The sequence below is a fragment of the Hordeum vulgare genome, chromosome 5H, assembly GCF_904849725.1.
Source record: "Hordeum vulgare subsp. vulgare chromosome 5H, MorexV3_pseudomolecules_assembly, whole genome shotgun sequence".
In the NCBI taxonomy this organism is placed as follows: Eukaryota; Viridiplantae; Streptophyta; class Magnoliopsida; order Poales; family Poaceae; genus Hordeum; species Hordeum vulgare.
This window is the reverse complement of record NC_058522.1, coordinates 503,838,438-503,864,763: the sequence shown is the minus strand read 5'-3', so window position 1 is coordinate 503,864,763 and position 26,326 is coordinate 503,838,438. Positions and strand designations below refer to the sequence as shown.

The following is a 26,326-nucleotide window of genomic DNA, read 5'->3' as shown; positions in this document are numbered from 1 at the left end:
GAGTAAAATCGATCGCCTCTTTTGGTGCTTATGCAATTGGGAATGGTTTTACTCATGGCTTGAGTGGCTTTGGTTCAGTGGAGAACACGGTTTATTTGCACTTCCTGGAATATAATTATCATCTGTGATTTTGCTATGTATTAACTATGACTTGACTGACTTCAGGTCAGTAACATTGATTAGTCTGATGTATTATGCATGACCATGGGAAGACATTGTTTTGCATGATATAATTAGTGTGATGGTACAGTTACCCCTATTCATCCGACGCCATAATGGCCTTTATCTTTGTGGGTGCTTTAGGTTGATTTCTTCAAGCAGTGGAAGATGGATTGTGAGATTTGCCTATGCCCTTAGTAGCTTACAAATTTTGACCTTACTTCACTTTTCTGTTACTATATTTGCATCTATTCATGAAGGATGGTCATTTGGTTAGAAGTATAAACTTTTGCAATCAGCACACGACTCATCCTATTTATCTTACAACGTGAGGTTCACATTGGTTGTTTCTCTTCATGGTGACTCAGCTTTACCAGTGTCACTTTCAGCTTGATGGTCATGAATCAAATGTGACTTCCTATCTAATTACGTTTAACTTCAACGGTTGTTTTTTTAACAATTGCTTATTATTCAGATTGTCTTTGATAGTTGGTGTTGGAGCATATATCTCCATATGTGGTTTTGGTACTTGATGACAATTCCTATGGACTAATGGTTGCCTTAAGTTACATTTATAGGATTTGTCCATGGGCACTTCTTGAAGTCCATCTGTTGGGTTCAAGGAGTTTATATGATGACCAAGATGGTATTCAAGGCATTATCCAAAGAATGGTCATAGAGACACATGGTTGATCAAGATCTCAGACAAAGAGTAAATCAAGATGATCAACACACAAAGCGTACAAGATGTACCGAGAGGGATCAAGTGATCCCATGGTATGGATTTGTCCATAGGCACTTCTTGAAGTCCATCTGTTGGGTTCAAGGAGTTTATATGATGACCAAGATGGTATTCAAGGTATTATCCAAAGAATGGTCATAGAGACACATGGTTGATCAAGATCTCAGACAAAGAGTAAATCAAGATGATCAACACACAAAGCGTACAAGATGTACCGAGAGGGATCAAGTGATCCCATGGTATGGTAAGCATTGTCCATTACGTGTTTGTGTACTAACCCATGGTCTTCGTGAGAGTTCTATGTGGGGGTTAGGTGTGTTTCCATGGGCTTGTGTCAAAGGGAAGATCTCATACAACCCATGGAGTATGACGTCAAGTTGTGATCGTCATCAAGATTGTGGTGTGCAAGTTCAAGTGGATCAGCACGAAGATAGCATGCTTGAAGCTTGCCGTCCATTATGGTGGCAACGGACTTGTGAAGATATGCTGAAGAGTGGCTCACCCATAGTGAGTATGGGGGAGCAATCAACTAGTCTTCATCAAGCCAACACAATCAAGAAAGGTGGTCCATCTTGAGGAAACCAAGATCATCATCATCTAGCTCAAGAGGATGAGGTGCAAGGTATATGTTTGCCCTTGATAGGTTTTCTGGTTAGGATAGATTGCTGATTCTATCAAGGGGGGCTCTCAAGTGAGTAGCTTGATCGTATCGTTCGTTGAGAGCTCAAACCATTTGCATCCTTGCATCATACTTCTTGGTTCTTATTGGGTGTTTCTCTTTGTGAGTTTTAGAGCTTATGGTCATCTTCATGACAAGCTCGAGTTCATCGAAAACGGAGTCCATATGCAACTACTATGATGTTTTCGATGTTGGAGTTATTGCCGGTTCTTCATTCTTAGAGGACTCACATCTTTATATCATTGGCATTTTCATAACCGCATGGTCTTAAGATTTGCATAGCCCTTGTCGTCCTGAATCCAACAAGCTTGGGTTTGCTCGATTCGGAGCTCGTATGCGAAAGTTATGGCTGTTTCAGTGGCGAGCGGTAGTACCACTGGACCTAGCGGTAGTACCGCTAGAGTTGGCGGTAGTACCGCTGGCACAAGTGGTAGTACCGCTGGCTGGCGGTAGTACCGCCCCTGGTCAGCGGTAGTACCGCTCCAGGAGCTTAGTACCGCCTGCCCAGCGGTTGTTCGTGGACGGACCTTTTTGCGAAGACTTTCTTGGCGGTGGTAGTGCCGTTGCACTACCAGGGGCCCAGCGGTAGTACCGCTGGAGTGCCAGCGGTAGTACCACTGCAGCCAGCGGTGGTACCGCTAGCTGGCGGTAGTACCGCTGGAGTGCCAGCGGTAGTACCGCTGCAGCTCGGGCAGAAAGTGGGGGTAACGGTGTGATTCCTTCCCCCACTATATAAAGGGGGTCTTCTTCCCCCTTGGTCTTATCCATCCGTTGAGCTCTTATTCTATCTCCATTGTTGACATTCTTAGAGCTTGATTACTCTCAATCCCTGCAATGATTCTTGCTTGTTCTTGAGGGAAAAGAGAGAGGAGATCTAGATCCACATCTCCACCAATCACTTTCTCCTCTATGTGAGGGGAACCCCTTGGATCTTGATCTTGGAGTTCTTTATGAGCTCCTTGTTCTTCCTCTCATATTTCTCCATAGCTTTTGTTGTTGTGAAGGGATTTGAGTGTGAGGGACTTGACCACTTCGTGTGTTCTTGCCATTGCATTAGTTGCATCGGTTTGAGTTCTCCACGGTGATATGTGGAAGTGAGAAGTTGAGAAGCTTGCTACCTTTGGTACTTAGTACCCTTGATATTGTTCTTCGTGGATGCTTTGGCGTCCTAGAAGCTTGGTGGTGTCTCGGAGCTCAATCATTGTGGTGTGAAGCTCCGGGAAGCGTCGGGGTCTCCAATTAGGTTGTGGAGATTGCCCCGAGCAATTTGTACGGGTACCGGTAACCGCCCCCAAGGGTTGCCACGTGTACGGGTTCGGTGACCGCCCCCAAGGGTTGCCATTTGTACGGGTTCGGTGACCGCCCTCAAGGGTCCCTTAGTGGAATCACGGTATCTTGCATTGTGCGAGGGCGTGAGGAGATTACGGTGGCCTTAGTGGCATCTTGGAGAGCATTGTGCCTCCACACCGCTCTAACGGAGATTAGCATCCGCAAGGGTGTGAACTTCGGGATACATCATCGTCTCCCCGTGCCTCGGTTATCTCTTACCCGAACCCTTTACTTATGCACTTTACTTTGTGATAGACATATTGTTTATTGTAATATATCTTGCTATCACTTAGTTGTTTATCTTGCTTAGCATAAGTTGTTGGTGCACATAGGTGAGCCTAGTTGTTTGTAGGTTTTGTGCTTGACATATTAAACGTTAGTTTTATTCCGCATTTGTTCAAGCCTAAACCTTAACTATTTTAAAGCGCCTATTCACCCCCCCCCCTCTAGGCGACATCCACGTCCTTTTCAATTGGTATCAGAGCGAGGTTTCTCTTTATCAGGTTTAACCACCTAGAGAGTAAGGATGTCGACTAGGGGTTTAGGATTCACTGACACTCTTAGCTTCGATGGCACAAATTTTGATGTTTGGGTAATTCGCATGCTTAATCACTTTAGGGTCATGGACCCAAATTTAGAGCGAATTGTAGATATGGGTTTTTCTCCTCCAAAGGATTCTCAAAGTATATCTTTAGAGGATGAGAAAAACTCTTATCTCAATGCTCAAGCTTCTAATGTGCTTTTTGATGCTTTGAGCAATGTAGTTATATTTCAACTCATGCCATTCCGGGATGCTCATGAGTTGTGGACAAAGCTTCAAGACAAATATGGTGTGTCCAAGATTTGCAGGGATGATTGTTCTCCCTCCACCTCCGGTCGTGTGGTCTTCTCAACTTCATCTACTTCACCTACATGTGGATTGCCACAAGGTAATGATATGGTGAGTAGTGGTGACCATTGCAATAATGAAAGTGGGTTTATTGTTGATGATCCCTCATCACTATATTATTGCAATGCTTCATCTTTGGGCGTTAACACTTCGAGCACTCTAAATGTTTCACATGCTTGTGTTGATAGTCCGTGCATATCATGTAAAAACTGCCTGTCTAAGTCTCATGATGATATGCCTCCTATATCTTGTTGCCATGATAAAAATGTATATATTTCCTCGAGTTGTTGTGCTAATAATGTAGAGGAAATTCATCACTCCATGGAACAAGATGTGTCCTTGAATGATTCTTCAAGGGATCCTACATCATCATCTATTGTGACTCACTTTTGCCTTATGGCTAAGGCTTCAAAGGTATCTCCTACTTTGAATTCCAATATATCTCATGATGATGATGTTGATGATAATGGGGATGAGGATAATGATAAAGAGAGTGATAATATTGCATCCTTAAAAATTAAGGGTGAAATGATTTTTAAATCTCTTTATAAGAATAAACTTGCTTGTTCCAACTTCTTGGAAATCATGTCTATTGCCACTGAGGGCAAGAAATACATTGAGGAGTTGGAAGCTCATCTTGAGGAGCATGAGGCCACCATTGAGACAATGCAAGGTCATGAGCGTGATTACGCTAATGAGATCGCAGAGCTATCTCAAGCTCTTGATAATGAACAAACCACCAAGGAATCTCTTGAGGAAACCTTTGCTCCAGAATTATCTAGATTAAAGGGATCCTATGATAGAGCTCTCGTGGTGGCTAATGATTTTCGAACTAAAAATGATAAGCTTCAAGTTGCTCATGCTAAACTCCTTGAGGACTATGAGCACCTCGGAAATGGCTCAAGGGCTATTAAGAGCTCGCTCATCGAACTCACCGAGTCTCATGCTCAACTTGAAGCTTCATATTCTAAAGAGCTTGCCAAGGTGCCTTCTCCTCTTATTGCTATTAATGATGCTTGTGCTACTAACTCTACTTATTGTGAAGCATCCATTTTAAAGGAGAATGTTGAGCTAAGGGCTCAACTTGAGTTGCTATCTAGCAATTATGGGAAATTGGAAGAAAGCCATGTAATGCTCACAAGCTCTCATGATGATCTTCTAGCATCCCATAATGTGCTAAAATTAGCTCATGAGGCTATTACTACCAAGGTAACATCGAGTGAGCCTCATGTGGACATTAGCACTACGTCTAGTCAAAAAGCTATATTGCCATGTGCTAGTCCTTGTAATTCATCTACTCATAATGTTGCTACATCTTATGATGAATTACTTTCCATGCCTTGTTGCTCTAACAATGAAGCTTATACTTCCTCTAGTACTTGTGTTGATACTAACCATGTAGAGGAAATCAAAGAGCTCAAGGCCCAAGTCACTTCCTTGAAGAAAGACTTGGAAAAGAGTCATGAAGGGATGTCCACACTCAACAATGTCTTGTGTGGACAAAAATCCCCGAATGATAAAAATGGACTTGGATTCAACTCCAACAAGAAGAAGAAGTCCAAAAGCTTCAATAAGAAGGGCCAAGAACAAGTCAAGAATTTGGCCAAGATTATTTGCTTCAAGTGCAAAATTGAAGGGCACCATGTTAGATCTTGCCCACTAAAGAAGAAGCCCCAAAGTCACAAGCAACAAGGGAAGAGGCCACAAGTGCACTCACATACTCAACTACAAGTTGAAGAAAGGCCCCTTCCCAAGAAGACCCAATCCAACACTCCTCATGTTGAGAAATCAATAGGGAAGAAATTAAAGGGTAGATGTTGCTACTTATGTCGTCAGAAGGGTCACTTCGCTTCTTCTTGCACGAGAGGTAATTTATCCAACCCAATCATTATTGATGATATCTATTCTCTTGGGAAGGATAAGGTTGGCAATGTGTTTGCCAAGTTTGTTGGTACTCAAAGTGGTGTCAAGAAAAGTACCATTTGGGTTGCCAAGCCTATTGTGACTAACCTCTTAGGACCCAACGTGGTTGGGGACCAACAAGCTCAAACTTGATCAATAGGTGAATATGGAGGACATTAGAGACTCGGATACATAATGAAGAATTAAGGGGTCTTCATCATTCATATTATCTCAAGCCAAGTCATTTGGATTATCGAGTTTCTATCTTATATCCAATGTGCCTCCTTACGGTAACTTGTACTTAAACTATTTACATTGTTAGCTGCTTGCCCCTTTTGCATGTTGTGGTTTTGTACCTTGCATGTGTTTGTATATTTTGTGCTTCCAACTTGCTTATCTTGAGTAAGCGAATATGTGTATGTTGGTTTGCATATCATGTTCATGTGAGTCTTCTATTGAGCCTTATTGCATCTTGTTTGTATCGTTGATTGGCTCTTGTGAGAGATTAATGGATTATTTCACTATGGGGGAGTGATGTGCTTTGCACACCTCACGATCCTATAAATGTGTATACATGGGGAATACCACTTAGTATTGATATTTCAAGATTATCTAGTTTCTATGTGGTATGTCTTACTCATGAGAAATTCAATTTCTAAATGGTCCATTAATTATCTCTTGTTGGTTTTTCGTTTGCCACTTGTTAATATTGTTGGGTTATCACATTATGGGGGAGTAATATGCTATGTGCATATTACAAACCTAGAGAATGTGTACATTTGAGGTATTGCCACTTAGTGTTGATATTGGAAATTATCTTGTTCCTAGGTGGCATGTTTGCTCTACAAGTGTCATTTGCTTGCATTTTATGGGTAAAGATGATCTTGGATATATTTGCGATCTACCAATGAGTATCATTTCCAAAATACTCCTTGTCCTTGACAATTGGTATTCCCATCACGTGGTAGGAATTGCTAATCGTCTTTACATTGGATCTTGTGTTTCGTTTGTCTTCCTTGCCTCTTGTGAATCTATTTTAACTTGTCTAGTGTTTTTATAAATATAGACAAAGTGATGATCCCATCTTGTGCATTTTGTATTTAAATGCAAATTCTATATAATGCACAACCCTTGGGGGAGCTATCCTATTTTCTTTAGAACACTCTCTTTATACGCCCATCATAAAATCTTTTGATCCCCATCAAGTGTATGTTGATGGGAGGCAAGTCTTGCTCTTTATGATGCTTTGTGCCATCATGAAAATTAGTCGAGGGTTTGGTTTGTTGGAACCTAGCTCTCTTTTGGAAACTAGATACCTCGTGTTTGTTTTCCTTCAATTGGTATCTTGTTTCCTTTTTATTTGGCATGTGTCAATGGATATCTCATGCCTTGTTGAATATTTTAATTGATATCCCTCAAGTGATAGTTTTTCATTTGCTATCTTATTATCACTTGATACCTTGTCTTTTGGTATCTTATCAACTATATGTTGATTGGATTCTTGAAAGCCTTGAGCATGCATATTTACTATATGTATTTCCTTTGGCATGCTTTCTTTCTTTGACCCAATATATAGGGGAAACTTCACCTTGTCATAAAATGGCTAACGTGTGCATGAAATTCAAATTCATATTTATTTGCACATTTGTATGTGGAGTTTGTCCTATGTATTGTCGGTTTTTCTAACTCTTTGGTCCCAATGAGTTTGGGCACCATTTTGTTTGTTTTGTTGTTCCAGGAACAATTGGAGATGCATTGGATGCTCGGCTCACCTATAAGTAAGGTGTTGAGACCATGTGATTGTTGGAGCCAAGTTAGGATGATCAAAGAACGACTATCTACTACATCAATCCAATGTTGTCTCGGTAACAAGTATCTACTTCATGCATTCTTTTCTTGCAAAGGCGCCCCTGTCTTTTCTTTGCAGGGTGCATCATGGCATGAATCTATTGATTCGTTCTTGTAGTACTTGTTTCCTCTCTCAAAGCATCCTAACGATGATGTCTTATTACTAGTTGGGATGTCTTTGATGTTTGTATGTTGGAAGTTCATATTGTACAATAAGAAAATATTAGGCCATGTGCTATGCTTCCAAGCAAAAGATCTTATTGATATATTTATGACTTCCTTTTGGATATCTAGTTTGTTCCTTCTTGTAACCATTTCGTATGTACATTTTTCTTTGTGGATATATATCATCATGATTGTCTTCTACTTAGAATCTTTTACACATGAGAGAAGTTACATCTCTAATTGATATCCACTTTTCTTTTATGTCCACCGTTGCATTTCCTTTTTCAGTTTTGGTGGCTTCGTGAAAGGATTTGTCTTGAGTGCGTATCTTATTTTCCTACATCTTGATGCACTCTTTGGCCGTGAAGATTATTTTTCCTCATGCCTGTCTTGATGAGAGTTTTGCCATTTCAATTGGTATCCCTCCTCTCTTGACAAGGTTATTATTTCCTATCTTCACCATGGGTTGTCACAAGCGTTGGTTCTTATTTTGTTTAATAGTAAGCTTGTGAACCCATTTTCTAGTAGGTGTGTGTGGGAATGATATATCTTGCACTTTGTGTCCCATTTCATCAAGACTATGTTGATGAGTAATGTTCATCCTTATCTTAGTCTTCTCAAGTGCCTTGCCATGACTCACACACATTATTTTGGTTGAGCCTAATCTTAAGTTGCTTCTTTTACATATTGCTCAACCACTTGTTTTGTGCAAGAGATTTTCTTATTGTCTCATCTTTCTTCTTGCACCCTTGTGTGTTTTTATTAATTTTGGGGGAGCAACGATCCTATTTTGTGCACTTGTATCATATACAAAAATCTCTTATTAGTGCACAAATCATGGGGAGCTTCTCTAGTTTTGATAAAACACTCCGTTGCTTTTATCATAATATCTTTTATTCATGTGGTTCGAAGGACCATATGATTGTTTGTTCCATCTGGTATCTTTTGATTGCTTGCCTCTATTTTGGTATGTCCTTGTGGCATACGATTCCTTTATTTGCAATCTTTGGGTCCTCAATATAGTTTGTTTTCCTCCAACTACTTATCATTGTATTTGTGTATTTCTTTGCACTCATTTGCTCAGAAGTACACACTTTTTGGAGGACCACCAAGTATATTGGCTTTCTAAACTTTTCGTCCATTTTGGCAATCGATGCCAATGGGGGAGAAGTTTAGAGAGTTTAGTTTACTTTGGATATGTTTAGAGGGGTTTGCTTTTATTGCGTAAGCATTTACATCTTGCACGCATGCATTATTGTTTTGTATGTGTGCGGTTGGTTATGCTTATTTCCTTATATAAACTCTCTTGAAGTAGTTGTCATCAATTACCAAAATGGGGGAGATTGTTGGAGCATATATCTCCATATGTGGTTTTGGTACTTGATGACAATTCCTATGGACTAATGGTTGCCTTAAGTTACATTTATAGGATTTGTCCATAGGCACTTCTTGAAGTCCATCTGTTGGGTTCAAGGAGTTTATATGATGACCAAGATGGTATTCAAGGCATTATCCAAAGAATGGTCATAGAGACACATGGTTGATCAAGATCTCAGATAAAGAGTAAATCAAGATGATCAACACACAAAGCGTACAAGATGTACCGAGAGGGATCAAGTGATCCCATGGTATGGATTTGTCCATAGGCACTTCTTGAAGTCCATCTGTTGGGTTCAAGGAGTTTATATGATGACCAAGATGGTATTCAAGGTATTATCCAAAGAATGGTCATAGAGACACATGGTTGATCAAGACCTCAGACAAATAGTAAATCAAGATGATCAACACACAAAGCGTACAAGATGTACCGAAAGGGATCAAGTGATCCCATGGTATGGTAAGCATTGTCCATTACGTGTTTGTGTACTAACCCATGGTCTTCGTGAGAGTTCTATGTGGGGGTTAGGTGTGTTTACATGGGCTTGCGTCAAAGGGAAGATCTCATACAACCCATGGAGTATGACGTCAAGTTGTGATCATCATCAATGGTTGATCAAGATCTCAGACAAAGAGTAAATCAAGATGATCAACACACAAAGCGTACAAGATGTACCGAGAGGGATCAAGTGATCCCATGGTATGGTAAGCATTGTCCATTACGTGTTTGTGTACTAACCCATGGTCTTCGTGAGAGTTCTATGTGGGGGTTAGGTGTGTTTCCATGGGCTTGCGTCAAAGGGAAGATCTCATACAACCCATGGAGTATGACATCAAGTTGTGATCGATTCGGAGCTCGTATGCGAAAGTTATAGCTGTTTCAGTGGCGAGCGGTAGTACCGCTAGAGTTGGCGGTAGTATCGCTGGCACAAGCGGTAGTACCGCTGGCTGGCGGTAGTACCGCCCCTGGTCAGCGGTAGTACCGCTCCAGGAGCTTAGTACCGCCTGCCTAGCGGTTGTTCGTGGACGGACCTTTTTGCGAAGACTTTCTTGGCGGTGGTATTGTTGTTGCACTACCAGGGGCCCAGCGGTAGTACCGCTCGGGCCAGCGGTAGTACCGCTGGAGTGCCAGCGGTAGTACCGCTACAGCCAGCGGTGGTACCGCTAGCTGGCGGTAGTACCGCTCGAGTGCCAGCGGTAGTACCGCTGCAGCCAGCGGTAGTACCGCTGGAGCTCGGGCAGAAAGTGGGGGTAACGGTCTGATTCCTTCCCCCACTATATAAAGGGGGTCTTCTTCCCCCTTGGTCTTATCCATCCGTTGAGCTCTTATTCTATCTCCATTGTTGACATTCTTAGAGCTTGATTACTCTCAATCCCTGCAATGATTCTTGCTTGTTCTTGAGGGAAAAGAGAGAGGAGATCTAGATCCACATCTCCACCAATCACTTTCTCCTCTATGTGAGGGGAACCCCTTGGATCTTGATCTTGGAGTTATTTTTCAGCTCCTTGTTCTTCCTCTCATATTTCTCCATAGCTTTTGTTGTTGTGGAGGGATTTGATTGTGAAGGACTTGACCACTTCGTGTGTTCTTGCCATTGCATTAGTTGCATCGGTTTGAGTTCTCCACGGTGATACGTGGAAGTGAGAAGTTGAGAAGCTTGCTACCTTTGGTACTTAGTACCCTTGATATTGTTCTTCGTGGATGCTTTGGCGTCCTAGAAGCTTGGTGGTGTCTCGGAGCTCAATCATTGTGGTGTGAAGCTCCGGGAAGCGTCGGGGTCTCCAATTAGGTTGTGGAGATTGCCCCGAGAAATTTGTACGGGTACCGGTAACCGCCCCCAAGGGTTGCCACGTGTACGGGTTCGGTGACCGCCCCCAAGGGTTGCCATTTGTACGGGTTCGGTGACCGCCCTCAAGGGTCCCTTAGTGGAATCACGGCATCTTGCATTGTGCGAGGGCGTGAGGAGATTACGGTGGCCTTAGTGGCATCTTGGGGAGCATTGTGCCTCCACACCGCTCTAACGGAGATTAGCATCCGCAAGGGTGTGAACTTCGGGATACATCATCATCTCCCCGTGCCTCGGTTATCTCTTACCCGAACCCTTTACTTATGCACTTTACTTTGTGATAGACATATTGTTTATTGTAATATATCTTGCTATCACTTAGTTGTTTATCTTGCTTAGCATAAGTTGTTGGTGCACATAGGTGAGCCTAGTTGTTTGTAGGTTTTGTGCTTGACATATTAAACGTTAGTTTTATTCCGCATTTGTTCAAGCCTAAACCTTAACTATTTTAAAGCGCCTATTCACCCCCCCTCTAGGCGACATCCACGTCCTTTTCAATTGGGTTCCAGCTACGTACACAACATTGCACTCCGAATTTGAGAGGGGCTAATAGAACTGTTGTGTGGCTATTCTTTTAATTATATTTCTGGGACAGCTTCAATCAAGAAAGTGTCTCAAACAGCCAGGAGTCTAGGTGCAGCTGGCTTTGTTGTTGCTGTAGAAGATAGTTACCCAGGGACAAAGTTTGATCATGTGCCTGTCAATATTCCTGGGATTCTCATCACAGATGTCACCAAAACAAAGGTATTTTATCTCCAATGGAGCCTATTGTGCAGATATGTACGGACAAACACCATTTGTAAAAGTAGATGCGACTTGTACTACAAGCGTGAAGTAGATCAGCCTGTTTATTTGTTTTCTCAATAAGCGACTTAGAAGCTAGAATAAAAAAAGTTAACATACAACAGAATTGTTCTCAAATATCAAAACTAACTTGCAGGTACTTCCAGAGCAGTAATGTGGACCGTACCATGTATGCACTACTGCTATTGTAGGATGACATTGCAAATGAGAAAATTTGTTTAAAGTACCCATGCATGTTAAGTTCTATAATGTTTTTCTGATACAGCACAATGACATTAATTTTGGCCATGTAGGATCTTATAGACTACTACAACTCTTCTACAACAAGAGACTGGGCCACCGCTCCCCTCGATCCATCGGCCGCGCCTGATCCCGTGCGATCCGCTCCCCGCCGGCGCGGTAGAGATCCACATGGAGGCCAGTGAAGTTGACTACCAAAGTTCTTGGTATGATTCAGGCTTCTGTTATTTTACTATTTGGATGAGCATATGAGTGCATACGAAAGATTGACGCCGTACTTTGGCAACCCATAAGGTTGTTTATCATGAAGCTACTTGAACTTTTCTTATGCTCTAGGCCAACTATTGTGCTGGTCCGACATAGTGAAGGTAATACTCAATCTATTATTTTTTTTGTCTTGCCTTAAAGAACTGATACCCTTCTAGATCTTATCAATTATTTTGAATGCTTTGTATACCATGTGCTTCAATTTTTGGTTTAATCGTGTTAAAGCAAGAAAAACATTGCTCATGGCTGAGTCCATCCTCTGCATTGAAGGGGTGCAAATTTTACCAGTCATAAAATGATGTTAAAATAGATCTTTACTTTGTGCTGCTAAAAATTCAGGAGCATGTGGATTTTCCATAACAAATTGATACAAGTTAACATCTCTGATGATATTTAGTACTGTCAGCCATTGGTGTGTTTTCCCTAATTAATAATTGTTTCATGGTGCTATTTAGGTTATGCTCCAGCGAAAAATGACTTCCTCTTCAAGAGAGTACGCATAATTCCTGTCCTATAATGTTTGTTTTTTCGAAATTCTAGGGACGGATTAAGGAGGGGTGTTCGGATATATTCTATCATACTTTCTGCACAATGTTTTCTTCTAAAAATATTGGACACTGTTTGGATAATCTTTTAAAACTTAATTTCCTTTATTTCTTTCACTTTCAGAGGCTACAAAGTTTCATTTTCGGTAAGTCATATCTCCTCATCTGTCAATTACACTGCCTACTGCCCATAAGTTAAAATGTCAAAATTGAAGTGCTCAAAATAGAAAGTGAATATTGAATACAGATATACTGATGCAACACTCAAGAGGGAAGTCTGCACTTGTTTTCTGTTCTACAAGAAAAGGTGCACAAGAAGCAACACAATGCCTCTCACAAACTGCAGGGTCTCTTGGCTATTCAAATCCATTCATGAAATCTATGCAGCAGTATGAACATCTACGAGAGGCTTCCTTAACCTGTAGTGACAAGCAGCTACAGTCTTGTATCGTACATGGAGGTCATGTTGAATCTTGTTCTCTGGAACATGACCTTCCTAATTTTGCTACCAATTACAGTGTTTTTGTCTTCTTATCTGGACACTCATGTTAGGTGTTGCCTAAATTTACACTAACATAGTCGTATTTCCAAATTTCAGTTGGTTTCATAATGGTGGTCTTTGCTTAAAGGATCGGAGTCTTGTTGAGGGGCTTTTCCTGAAGGGTGATCTTCAAATTCTATGCACGACAAATACTTTGGCACGGCATCAACTTACCTTCACATACAGTAGTGATGAAGTCGGCACAATTTTTGTGAGAACTTTTTTTAATGTGAAAGCATTTCTACCAACTTTTTTTAATGTGAAAGCATTTCTACCTACCCTCTGATCTTTTTTATGATATTTTCTGATTTTTATACATTTCGTAGCAACAAAGAGAAGGGATCTTATGTAGAATATGAGAGATCCATGGTTCTTCAGGTATGCTACTAAGTCTCAGTTGCTCCTGCAAAATAACATCTTAACAAACAAAGGATATGCACCACCAAGCATTTATTTGCTATGCATTTTTTTCCTTCCAGCCTAATATACATGTTGCCTAAGGTGTTTTGACTTGCTTACCTGATTAATAAATGAAAATAATAATAATAGACAGGTTAACAAATTTAGCTCAGGCCTTGTTAATATCCATATAATTATATGTGAACTATCCTTTGAATAACATAAGTTGGTTCTGACTTTGTTCCCGCAAATGATCGGATATGCTAAATTATTTTTCATGTATACAAGGATTTGGTTATCCTGTAATGCATTGTCGTATTTATTTAAAGTTATTTACATTTTGTAATTCAATAGGGGTCGACAGAGAGGAGGCGCGGCCCAGGATCGGACCCGGAGTTGTGTATCTTGAGGATTGCTGGAAGCCGTGCCTTGATGACATCCATCCTGCTTGGCTGCTGGCTTTTCGCCTTGTGTCGTTCTTGCTTATGGCTTCGGTGATTATCTATGATGTTATTGTCGATGGGTGGACCGTCTTCCTTTACTACACTCAGTAAGCTACTTCATCTTTCCTCGTGTTACTGCCTCTAAAGCAAATTGTCCATTTCAAGTAATATTCATAAAATTATTTGATTCTGTTTGTTCTCTACATTTGATAGGTGGACCTTCTTGCTTGTCACCCTGTACTTTGGGGTATGTTTTTTGCTACAATAAACTTATTTATGACCACTTATTCGTGCTTACACATGAGAATGACAACAACATATTCTGCCAAAAATTGAAACATTGCCAATATGATTTTTGTTTTGTTTTGTATAACATGCAATTTTTTGTATTGTGCATGCTTGCTCATTGCCTATTTTGTTGGCACTTACTAGGTGCTACCTCTAACGTGCACCTTTTTCATCTTTAGCTTGGCTCGGTGCTTTCGGTTTATGGATGTTATCAGTACGCTTGCAAGACGGATAAATCTGATGCAGACCATGGTTCTTATATCATTGCTCCCACGGAGGAAAGTACATACAACAATTCCATCAAAAGTTCTTGTTTGAATAAAACACATGATGGTCGGGAAATTGCGGGATTTTGGGGCTACCTGTTTCAGATCATGTTTCAGGTAACTCGTCATATACACTTGAGTACAAAGTACACATGATTTTCTGAGTTTTAATTGTTGAACAGTAGGTGTGTTGTGATTGATGCAAAAAAACATAATCTGAAAGTGTAATTGCTTGACATGTAATTCTTCTACATTATTGTAGCTATTCGCTTAACTAAAAGCATTATGAACTGTGGCCGGCTGATGAACGGTGATGATTACAGGTTTGGTGTTTGTTGCCCACCCAATTTTGATCTGCTTGTTTTCAGACAAATGCAGGTGCTGTGATGCTTTACAGGTATGGTGTTTTGGTTCATTCTGTACCCTTTTCTTGCGTGGAATCAATACCAATGAGTTTTGTGAGTTTTCAATCAGAGATTTTACAAACTGTATTCTCTTGAACCTTTTATCATACTAAGGTTATTATGTGATGAGATACTGTAAAAGAAGAGGTTATTCCGTGAGGCATGCAAAAGAAGGGTCAGGGAATAAGATTAGGCCATTAGGATCCTCGGATCAGATCGAAACCAGGGAAATCATCACGAATGCACACATATACTGTAAAAAAGGATTGTAAGTAGTAAATTGAGAGTTTTGGAGTTCCCCGTAGTTGCATAAAAAATGTGCAGCTTAGTATTTAAGTTATCCATCCATTTCCTCCAACATCTATCCATTTCCTCTGCCTCTGCCGTGCCGCCGCCGCCGCTCGCTCGTCGCCGATCTGACTTGACTCGACTCACCCGAGAACAACACACACACACCAAGCGAGCGAGCGCCCCCCCCCCCCCAGTCGGCTGCTCTCCTGCCTGCCTGCAAGGTACCCCGCCGACCCTTGTCACTTGTCACCAACGGCCTGGAGAAGATCCAGGCTCAACTGCAGCCTGGACCCAAGTTTCTTGCACTTCTCTGTCTCTTTTATCGGCGAGGATCTTCCACGGTAGTAGGTTTGAGGTTAATTTCATTCATGGTGACCCCTGACCCTCATCTGCTCCGAAAGATGAAGAAGATAGCCAAGCCGGGCTTTCATACAGAGCCACACGCGTGCTGTCATGAACTTCCCTGCAACTTGGCCCTCTCCTGAACTTTCAGCTTTTACAAAATTTAGTCCAGCTTGGCCCTCTCCTCAACTTTCAGCCTTTATAAAATTTTAGTCCAGCTTGGCCTCTCCTGCAGTTACAGTTTCTATGAAATCGTGAGACTCGAGCTCTTGTCTTATGTTCAGGCAGACTAGAGTGCGGCGCCGCCTTGCTGAATGTTCCTGCAAGCTTGACGAGGACTGCTGACACCATAGCAACCGAGGATAATGAGCTGGTGTTGCCTCCCAAGAGCCAAGAAGCATCAGCACAATCTCTACTCCCACAGACAACAGGAGATTCTTCACTCCAATACCAGCATAAGCGGTAAGACTTCTCTTTCCGTTGCGAAATTTACTGCACCATCGTCCGACAGAGTTTACGGATTTATTGTTATGAATTTGTGATGCCTTCAGCCCTTCATGCAGTATTCTTCCATCAGTTAGTTTTTTGTTCCCACACAACTACAATTTTTTTAATAAGGAAAATATACCCCCGGCCTCTGCATCTCGACTATGCATGCAGCCATACACAACTACAGATATGCCGAAGCTTAATGTTCATGTTTACGCTTTACTTATCATTCTTCAACAAAAGTTTGGAGAAATAATTAACGACACGTCCTTACCGAGTGTTGCTGCTTTCAGGCATTTCGGCCAAGGTGGATTCGGGACAGTATATAAGGTGACATTTTCATCTCCCTATTATGTGGGAACTGCTCTCTCAAACTTGTTTGCTCGAATCTGGCTGATCAGTATATCCATGTTCCAGGGAACCCTACAAAACAAGCAAGACGTCGTAGTCAAGGTTCTCTCTGCCGAATCCAGACAGGGCATCAGAGAATTTTTGACAGAAATTGATGTTATCAGCAATGTGAAGCACCCTAACCTGGTCGAATTGATCTGCTGTTGTGTTGAAGCAGATAATCGCATTTTGGTGTATGAGTACCTAGAAAACAACAGCCTCAACCGTGCACTGCTGGGTATGAACCTATTATTATGTGACTATATTAACATGATCATTTTCTTTGTGACTTGACAGTTTACCTTGTGCGTCCACAGGTTCTACCAGCGATCCTGGTAATTTTACATGGAGCGTAAGGTCTTTCATATGCATTGGTGTTGCTAGAGGTCTTGCATACGTGCATGAAGATATTAAATTGTACTCCATCATACTAAATTCTGAATTAGTTTAGTTTTAGTTTCGGAGTACTTAATATCAAGTACTTCCATGGGGCTATCATGACGTGATCTTCAAGGAGACGCAATTTGCAGCATTTTGATGGTTGGGTATTGTTTATAATGGATCATTGTAGACCAAGTACCATTTGTAGTCATGTATGTACCATCGCTCTGACATCTACGTTGTCTAATCAGTTAGTGTAACTGAAAGTGCGTTATATCGACTAGAGGGGGGTGAATAGGAGATTTTTAGAATTTCATCACTGGGGAAATTCCTTTTGAGGAAATTCCTCACTGATGACTAACTTACAGCGGAAGCAGTAAAGGATCAGACGTGCAAACGTTCACACCAGCAGTATTTCAGAGTGAAGAATGTGAAAACAGATCGCACAGTAAGCAGGCACGTAGAATACAGATGATGATTAACTATTGTGAAGAATTTTGGGTTGAGGAAATTCAGAGAAAGTCTTCAGCAAATTCTTCAAACAGTCACAGTGAAAGTCATCAACACATAATACAGAGAAAGTAAAGAGTTGAGGGATTAGAACCTGATTCTCAGAGACGACAGTCGTTGATGACCCAGTTCCAACTGCTGTGACAGTTGTACATCTGGTTTGGAGCGGCTTGGTATTGAAACCAAAGGACACCCAATCCCGGGACACACAGTCCCTACCGTATTCTCCTTGAGCTAAGGACACACAGTCCTCGCGCCAACACTCGTGGTAAGTCTTCAGGGCAGACTTCCAAACCCTCACAAACTCAGTCACCCGGCGATCCACAATTGACTGCTAGATTGCTCTAGACCATGACGCCTAACCGTCTGGAGGATGCACAGTCCTCAAAGGTAAAAGGCTTCAGTCCCACACAGGAACAACTTCTTCAGTGATGCTCAATCACTAGGTTTGGTTTGTGGTTTCGGTGGGTGGTGTATTTCCTCACTGATGAATTACTCTCGAAGGCTCTGAGGAATTTGGGTTGCTCTTATGACAAGTGTCAGTTTCTAACGGAGCAGCCAACCAGCTAGTGGTTGTGGGGGGCGGCTATTTATAGCCTGGGAGCATCCCGACATGATTTGACACTAATGCCCTTAAATAATATGACCGTTGGAGTGGATAAGACCAGTGACTTGGCGTGGTTATCGAAACGGTCGGGACCCTCAACTGTGAGAGTCCTCATGTCACTCATATTCCTCACTTGAGGCTTTTGGTAGGATTTGGCTTGGGTTGAGCATCATGAGGAAATCCATTCCATAGTGTTACTTTGACCCCCTTTAACAGTACGGTGTTCCTATTCATCAAATGCAAAGAAAGTAAAACAGAAAACGTAAATCTTCACGCTTCAATTTCTTCAGAACGATTTTCTTCAGGAACCACCGATCTTCTCAATATCAATATCTTCATGAGGAATATCCATTTCATCGCAGATTCCTCGCGATTCATTTCTTCAGCTTCAGACCAATTTCTTCAACTGAAGACATATATTTTTAGGGGTCGATATTCTTCAAATATCTCAAACTCCTCAATGACTTATAGATCCTGTGTACACTTACAAACACATTAGATACTTAACCTATAAGTCTTCAAACCACCAAAATCACTAAGGGGCACTAGATGCACTTACAATCTCCCCCTTTTTGGTGGTTGATGACAATTAGGTTAAGTCTTCAACAGGGATCAAAAATATGAAGTGTAAATACTCATTTGAGGAATTTGAAGACAAGATTCATAGAGACTCCCCCTGAAGATGTGCATACCTTGAGGATTTAGCTTTTATAGCTAATGCACATTGATGATTTATATCATGGAGATCTCCCCCTGAATCTTGTAAATCATGCATACATATAGCATATCATATGAAGAAAATGAAGATGCATGATGGCAAATGGTATCTGACGAATTCCAGCATGCGTGCATTAAACTTGTGGAATAAGCATGCGAAGAAAAACGTTCAAAAGCGTCAGAGTACCATCGGGCTTAAGTTACAACTCATTACATAAAAACTTCAGAAGAGCAAAGAGTTTGTAACTTAAATATAGTTCATAAGCCCCAAAAATAAATCCCGTTTGAAGACTAACTCTCAAGTTTCTCCCCCTTTGGCATCAAGTGACAAAAAAGGGACAAACTGAGGACTAACGCCCGTGAAGACTTCATTTCTTGGCGGTTGATGAAGATCCTTGACGCTTCTTGGGTCTAGTCTTCTTCCTTGGGCCTGTTGCGGTGTCGAGTTGTTCCTCATCAGACTCAGCGGTGCGGAATGAAGAGAAGGAGCTGTCTTCAAGGCCTGGCACTAGAATGGGCCTGAACTTCTTCTTGGGAGGCCACGACCAGTCAAAGTCCTGCTCAAAGTTCATTTCTTCAAGCTCAGTCTGGGTCTTCAGATGTGCAAGTGTAGCCCAGGTGCGATCAAAAACCTCATGCATATAGTGATAATTAATCTTCACAGAGTTCTGGGTTTCAGTAAGGGTTTTCAAAATGGCACCAAACTGGCGTTTGACCCATTTGTGGTTGTGATCCACCTTCTGATGAAGACTGAGGAGAAGCTCTCTGGTGTTTAGCACGCGAGGAGGAACAGGGCTGGGTGGACGAGTCTCAGTATCGTCCCATGAAGAATAAGCGTCTGGTTCTTTAAACTGGCCATCAAGGGGCCTGCTGCCTTCGTCAATCACAGACTTTCCTTTTCCCTCAATCGGCTCGAAAGTCTTCTTGTTGACCCGGATAGGAGGCATATAACCAACTTGGTTTTGGAAATCAGCGTGGAAGTTGATGCTTGTCCTTGTCCTGAGGAATCTCATGATCCATGGTGCATAAATCTTGTGATCATAGGGGCACATTGCATTCTCAGCCAAAGTCCTCAAGAAGAAATCATGGATATTCATAGGAATACCGTGAATGATGTTGAAGAGGATATTCTTCATGAGGCCTACAACATCTTCTTCATCGTCCTGGCCTTTGATTGGCGCGAGCACACTGCAGAGACTGCGGTAGACAGACCGGGGTGTGTACTTGAGCTCATGGACGAGGAATGTGGTTCTTGAGGGTTTGCCTGCAGCCAAAGGCTTCATGAGGACTTCCATCATTCCATTTGGCAGCTCACGCTCACCATAAAGCTTCACTGCCCCGTCTGAAGGAATTGGTACGGGCAGTTCTCTGAGGAGTTCAGAAGCGGGAGCCCTATAGTGAGTGTTTTGGGTCATCCAGTCGAACACCCAAGTGTTGATGTCATCAGCGTTGCCAGAGATGTGCAGAGTTGCATAGAACTGAAGAATAAGTTCACTATTCCAGTCTGATATATCTGAGCACATAGGGAGCAAACCTGCATCGTGGAGTACACTGAGGACTGGTTCCATGCAGGGTATTGCTTCAAGCTCATCATGAGGAATGTGCCTGTGCTGGAATATCTTGTTGCGTCCACAGAGCACAGAAGCATAGTAGTTCATCTGAGTCCTTGTCCAAAACTTCAGATGCCTCATTTGAGGCTTGTCATAAGGGTTCTCTCCGATGAAATACATGTGTTCCTCAAAGAAATCTTCTTTCTGAAACTTTGGCCGCTTCGAGAATGGCTGGCGCTAAACTGGCTTGATATTGTGCTGAGGAATGGGAGGGGAAACAACCATGGCAGTCTCTGGGTTGAGCACAGTGAAGTCATTGTCAGGGGCGGGAACATTTTCTTCAGCATTTTCCTCAGGTTGAGGAATTTCATCAGCTGGTATTTCTTGCTCTGGCTGAGCTTCAGGCTGAGGAATTTCTGCTTCCTTCTCATCTTGAAGAGTTTGGTCAGCCTGTTCAGAGTGAGGAGCCTGCTCAGAATGGACATTTTCTTCAGCTTGTCTTTCTTCAGCTGGCTTTGTGGCAGAAGCAGATTCATCAGCTGCTGCAGCTGAAGCTTGAGCAGTCTCTGTCTGAGGAACATGAGGTTTAGGACTGTCATCAATCTGGATCTCCTCATCAGTATGTTCCTCAGAGGCAACATCCTTCATTTCCTCATCTGCCCTTGTAGTTTGGTCACCAATGACGACCATTTCATATGAAGGTGCAACATTTAGAGGCACCGGGTCCAGAGGGGCAGATTCTTCAGTTTCCTTGAGGCGCTTTGCCTCAATCTTTTCTTCTGCTGAGGAAGCTTTTCTCTTCTTTGCTTCCTTCTCAGCAGCTCTTGTCTTCTTCGCGTCTGATGCAGACGGGATTATCTTCTTCACCTTTGAAGCTTTTGGTGAAGGTGTTCTTTCTGCAGATTCTTCAGCTGGTAGTGAGGAACCAGCTGGAACAGAGTCATCAGCCTGCTTTGATGAAGCAGCTGGATCAGGAGCAGTTGCATCAGGGGTTGCAGTTTCATCAGTAGCGGTCTCGGTGTTGATTTCTTCAATGGCCGGCTCATCAGCACGGCGCTCTTGGTGTTGTTCCTCAGCTTGAGGAATTTCCTCCTCATCAGGAGATGCATCTTCTGGCTGCTCAACCAGGGGCTGAGGAGTTGGTGCTGGTGGTGGGTGTCGTTTGTTGTAGTCATCAACAACACTAGTGGCTATCTTGATGAAATTGCGCTTGATGCTTTTGCGGTCTGACAGTTTGTCACACTTGTCAGTCAAGACTTGTAGCTCTTTCTGGGTTGACACCAGTGCTTCAGGCGTCAGCTTGAGGAGATTTTGCCTGAGGAATTTCTCCTTTTTGGCCTTTGCAACCTTTGCCTGCCTGGCCTTCTGTTCCTTCCACTTGGCTTCATTTATGAAGGTGGCCACCATGTGGCTGACGCCAGGAGGAAGTTTCAAATCATCAATAGGTGTGTTTGGGTCTTCATACCATACATTGATGAAGTCGAGGAGGACCTTGGGGTCCATGGCCAGAGGAATAGCACTGCCTCATGCTTGTGCTACCCTTTCTTGCTTGTTTCTTATGATGGCTTGCAGGGTTTCATTGTCATAGTCATCACTTCTCTCTGATCCAGACGGGACTGCGATGATTTTGTTGGGGCTGGGTAGAGGTGCAGGTTGAGCAGTTGTCAAAGTCTTCACAAGGGGTGTTGAAGACTTTGTCTCCGAGCTAGTTGCAGCTGGGAGTGAGGAGCTGGAGCTGGCTGTCGTAGGCTTTACGACATTCTTCTGTACTGGCTTTGAAGGTCGAGCTGAGGATTTTGGCGCTGATGGTTTTGGTGTTGAAGGTTTTGGAACCGAGGGTTTTGGAGCTGAGGATTTTGTGACAGAAGCCTGTGCAGACTTCTCTTGAGGCTTTGGAGCCTTTGGCTTTGTTGGCACAGACTGCGGTTGAGGAATCTCTGAGCCTGAGGTTTCTGTTGCTGAGGAATGAGCAGCACCGGAGGCAGCAGTTGAGGATTCATTAAATTTCTTCACTGCAGCTTCTGCTTGCCTCTTGAGCTTGGCCAGATGCTTTTCTTTCTCTTCTGGGTAGTCATCAATTGTCATGAGACTTGAGGGATGTGCTACTTGATGATCCTCAAGTGGGGCCCTTCTGCCAGGAGGCTTCAAAGCGAATTTCTTCGCATATTTTGGAGTCACAAACCTGTACTCCTTCCACTCCTTTGCCCATCTGCGCTCAATTTTGTGCAGCCTAATCTTTCTCTTGGCCATTGTCTCAGTTCTTCATCAGGCGTGCAATAGTCCATGTATATGTCCTCAGGAATATCAGCAGCTGTGTTCTGCTCCAGTTTCTTTCCTCCCTTCTGTTTCCTCTCTTCCTCCATTTTCTTCAGACGAGGAATTTGCTGATGATTTTGAACTCTTGAGGATTCTGATGAGCCTTGAAGAGTTTCTTCCAAAAACGCTGCAAATGAGTTAATGTGATGAGAACCGAGAGATTCATCAGCTGACATGTGTGTACCTGTGAACAGAGTATAGTTGCGAGGTATTTGGAGAGGTCATATGCGTTCTCAGATTTGAAGAAAATGAAAAAGTTTGACAGTTTGAGGAATATAAGCAGTGGTTGAGGAATTTGTCTAAGCACACTGTTCTTGGGTTCCAGAGTTGTACAGATCCGAAAATTCGCACAATTGAGGAATCTCGTGAAAATCTTAGATGCTTAGCTAGTTCATCAGTGATTGCGGTAATAGGTAGTGATTGAGGAATCATCATGTGTGCATCGTATCTTGAGAAAAATAGATTTCACATGGGAGAGGTAAAATTTCAGAACTAATCTGCTGTAAAAATGGGGTATATTTACCCTAGAAGGTGCGAGCGAAGAACACAGAAAGTGGTGTTGGAGAGGCTCTTCGGTGGAGTGTCCAATGCACCCTAACTTGGCAGCAGAGGACGTCTACGGCGGCGGTGGACGTAGATGGTCCGACTCCGGCATGATCCTGGCGACGAAAAGGTCGAGGCAGTGAAGCTGTTCCTCACCGGCGACAAGACTACCAGCGGTGGCGCTAGGGTTCGGTGGAGTGTGCTGTGGCAGGAGAGCGATGAGGCGAAGAAGATGATACCGAGGGGGATAAGGACATATTTATAGCCCGAAAGTTACTGTTTGGCGCGAAAGTTTCGGACCAAATAGCCCCTGCCTCTACGTCTCCGCAGGACACGTGTAGCTCCCGTACGATGCGGTGGAGATAGTGGAGATCGTGGTTATCCGATCGTGGGAAGTGGGGGTTCAGTTACTGTTCTTTTAAAGAAAACAATTTTTGAAGATTTGAGGATTTTCGTTACAAAATCATCAGCTGACAAGGATGCAGTGAGGATTTGGAACAAAGTTTCAAGTAGAACGCATATGAAGAATTGAATAGACTGGATAAGTATAGCATAGAGGGAAAGTGGGGTCCGATCACATTCACTTAGCAGAAACATCAACTTGAAGAAATAGCAATAAGTGAATGATGTTGAGGACTAGAAATCACAGTCTACCTAGGCAAATGAAAGTCATCAAGTGTTTTTGAAGATTTTCTAATAGATTATCACAATGAAGAACAACTGTTTTGAAGAAAAATGTATTGTGAGGAAATTGATCATTTGAGGAAAATCAACTTGAGAAATTTCACATTGGGCGGTGGCGTTACCCACCATATAAGAATGTTGATTACAGACGCTGCGTACAATTGTCGTAGGGCCGTGAGAATCAATTTCTTCGTTAATTTCTTCACATTCAGAGTGACTTTCTTCATCAGTTGAAGAAAATCGTTTCATCATGTGTTGCACATCTAAGTCATCAACTTTGCATAAGTGTTAGGATGTGTGCATGTTTTTACAAAACATTTGTAGATTCTAAGATATTTAGCTCACACCGCAACTTGCAAAACCTTTTCTCATCCAAGGGCTTAGTGAAGATATCAGCCAGTTGATCATCAGTCTTCACATGGTCGATGAGGATATTGCCCTTGAGGACATGGTCCCGAAGAAAATGATGACGAATCTGGATGTGCTTGGTCTTCGAGTGCTGTACTGGGTTATATGCAATCTTGATAGCACTCTCATTGTCACAGTAGAGAGGCACATTCTTCATGTTGATGCTGTAGTCCTTGAGGGTTTGCTTCATCCATAGTAATTGAGCACAGCAAGAACCAGCAGCAATGTACTCAGCTTCGGCAGTGGAGAGTGATACGCAGTTCTGCTTCTTTGAGGACCAGCAAACTAGTGATCTTCCGAGGAAATGGCATGTGCCTGAAGTTGACTTGCGATCCACACGGTCACCAGCATAGTCTGAATCAGAATACCCTACCAGATGAAGATTGGAGCCCTTGGGATACCATAATCCTAGTGTTGGTGTGTGAGCTAAGTATCGAAGAATATGTTTCACAGCCTTATGGTGTGATTCCTTCGGTTTTGCTTGAAAACGTGCACACATGCAAACACTAAGCATTATATCTGGCCTAGATGCACATAGATACAATAAAGAGCCAATCATAGAACGGTATACCTGCTGATCGAAGTCTTTACCATTTTCATCAGTGCCGAGGTGGCCGTTGGTAGGCATCGGAGTCTTGGCACCTTTGCATTCGTGCATGTCGAATTTCCTCAGAACATCCTTGAGGTATTTCTCCTGTGATATGAAGATTCCATTGCTTTGTTGACGAATTTGAAGACCTAAGAAGAATTTCAGCTCCCCCATCATGGACATCTGATATTCTTCACTCATCATGTAGGCAAATTCATCACTATATCTTTTGTCAGTACAGCCAAATATGATATCATCAACATATATTTGACATACAAACAGCTCATTATCATAAGATTTTGTGAAAAGAGTTGGATCGAGTGAACCAGGTTTGAAGCCTTTCTTCATGAGGAATTCCTTCAATGTATCATACCATGCCCTAGGGGCTTGCTTGAGGCCATACAGAGCCTTTTTGAGTCTGAAGACTTTGTCTGGATTCTTTGGATCCTCAAAACCTGGGGGCTGAGCAACATATACTTCTTCCTCAAGCTTACCATTGAGGAATGCACTTTTCACATCCATTTGATATAAGGTGATGTTATGATGATTAGCATAAGCAAGTAGAATTCGAATAGCTTCAAGTCTAGCAACAGGTGCAAAAGTTTCATCGAAATCTATTCCTTCAACCTGGGTGTAGCCTTGGGCTACAAGTCGTGCCTTGTTCCTCACCACTTGACCGTCCTCATCTTGCTTGTTTCGGAAAATCCACTTGGTGCCGATGATGTTGAGCTTTCGAGGATCTGGTCGTTTGACGAGCTCCCATACGTCATTCAGCTTGAATTGAAGAAGTTCGTCTTGCATGGCTTGGATCCACTCCGGTTCCAGAAAAGCCTCAGCTACTTTTGAGGGTTCTGTGATGGATACAAAGGAAAAGTGCCCACAAAAGTTAACTAAGAGTGGAGCTTTTGAGCGAGTGAGAGGACCTGGCGCATTGATGTCGTTGAGGATTTTGTCAAGTTCTACTTCATTTGCAATCCTCGGATGAGCTGATTGAGGATTTTGTCTAGGCTGAGGAAGTGGGGCTGTTGCAATTTCCTCAGGAGCATCTTCTTGGTTTTTATCAGCGATGGGAATTATTTCTTCACCAATTTCCTCAATAGGGACAATGTCTTCAGTAGGCTTAAGCTTGATTGCTTCCTCAGGAGACAGCTTATCTGGATCAGAAGGCAATTGCTCTCTTTGCGAGCCATTAGTTTCATCGAACCGCACATCTACAGTCTCAACAACTTTGTTGTGATAGTTGTTGAAGACTCTGTAGGTGTGCGAGTCCTTTCCATAACCGAGCATAAAACCTTCATGTGCTTTAGGTGCAAATTTTGAGCTATGGTGAGGATCTCTAATCCAGCATTTTGCACCGAAGACTTTGAAATAACTT

At 42.5% G+C, this 26,326-nt stretch overlaps 1 long non-coding RNA gene and 1 pseudogene across 1 annotated transcript; both read left to right on the top strand.

The window, feature by feature from the left end:
- The first annotated feature begins 13,160 nt into the window (after nucleotides 1–13,160).
- On the top strand, nucleotides 13,161–13,711 carry LOC123397585. Its single transcript, XR_006609971.1, has 2 exons — nucleotides 13,161–13,253; nucleotides 13,392–13,711. It is a non-coding gene; the product is annotated as an uncharacterized LOC123397585 (long non-coding RNA).
- A 327-nt stretch (nucleotides 13,712–14,038) lies between these two features.
- On the top strand, nucleotides 14,039–15,183 carry LOC123397050 (annotated as a pseudogene).
- The last annotated feature ends 11,143 nt before the right edge of the window (nucleotides 15,184–26,326 follow it).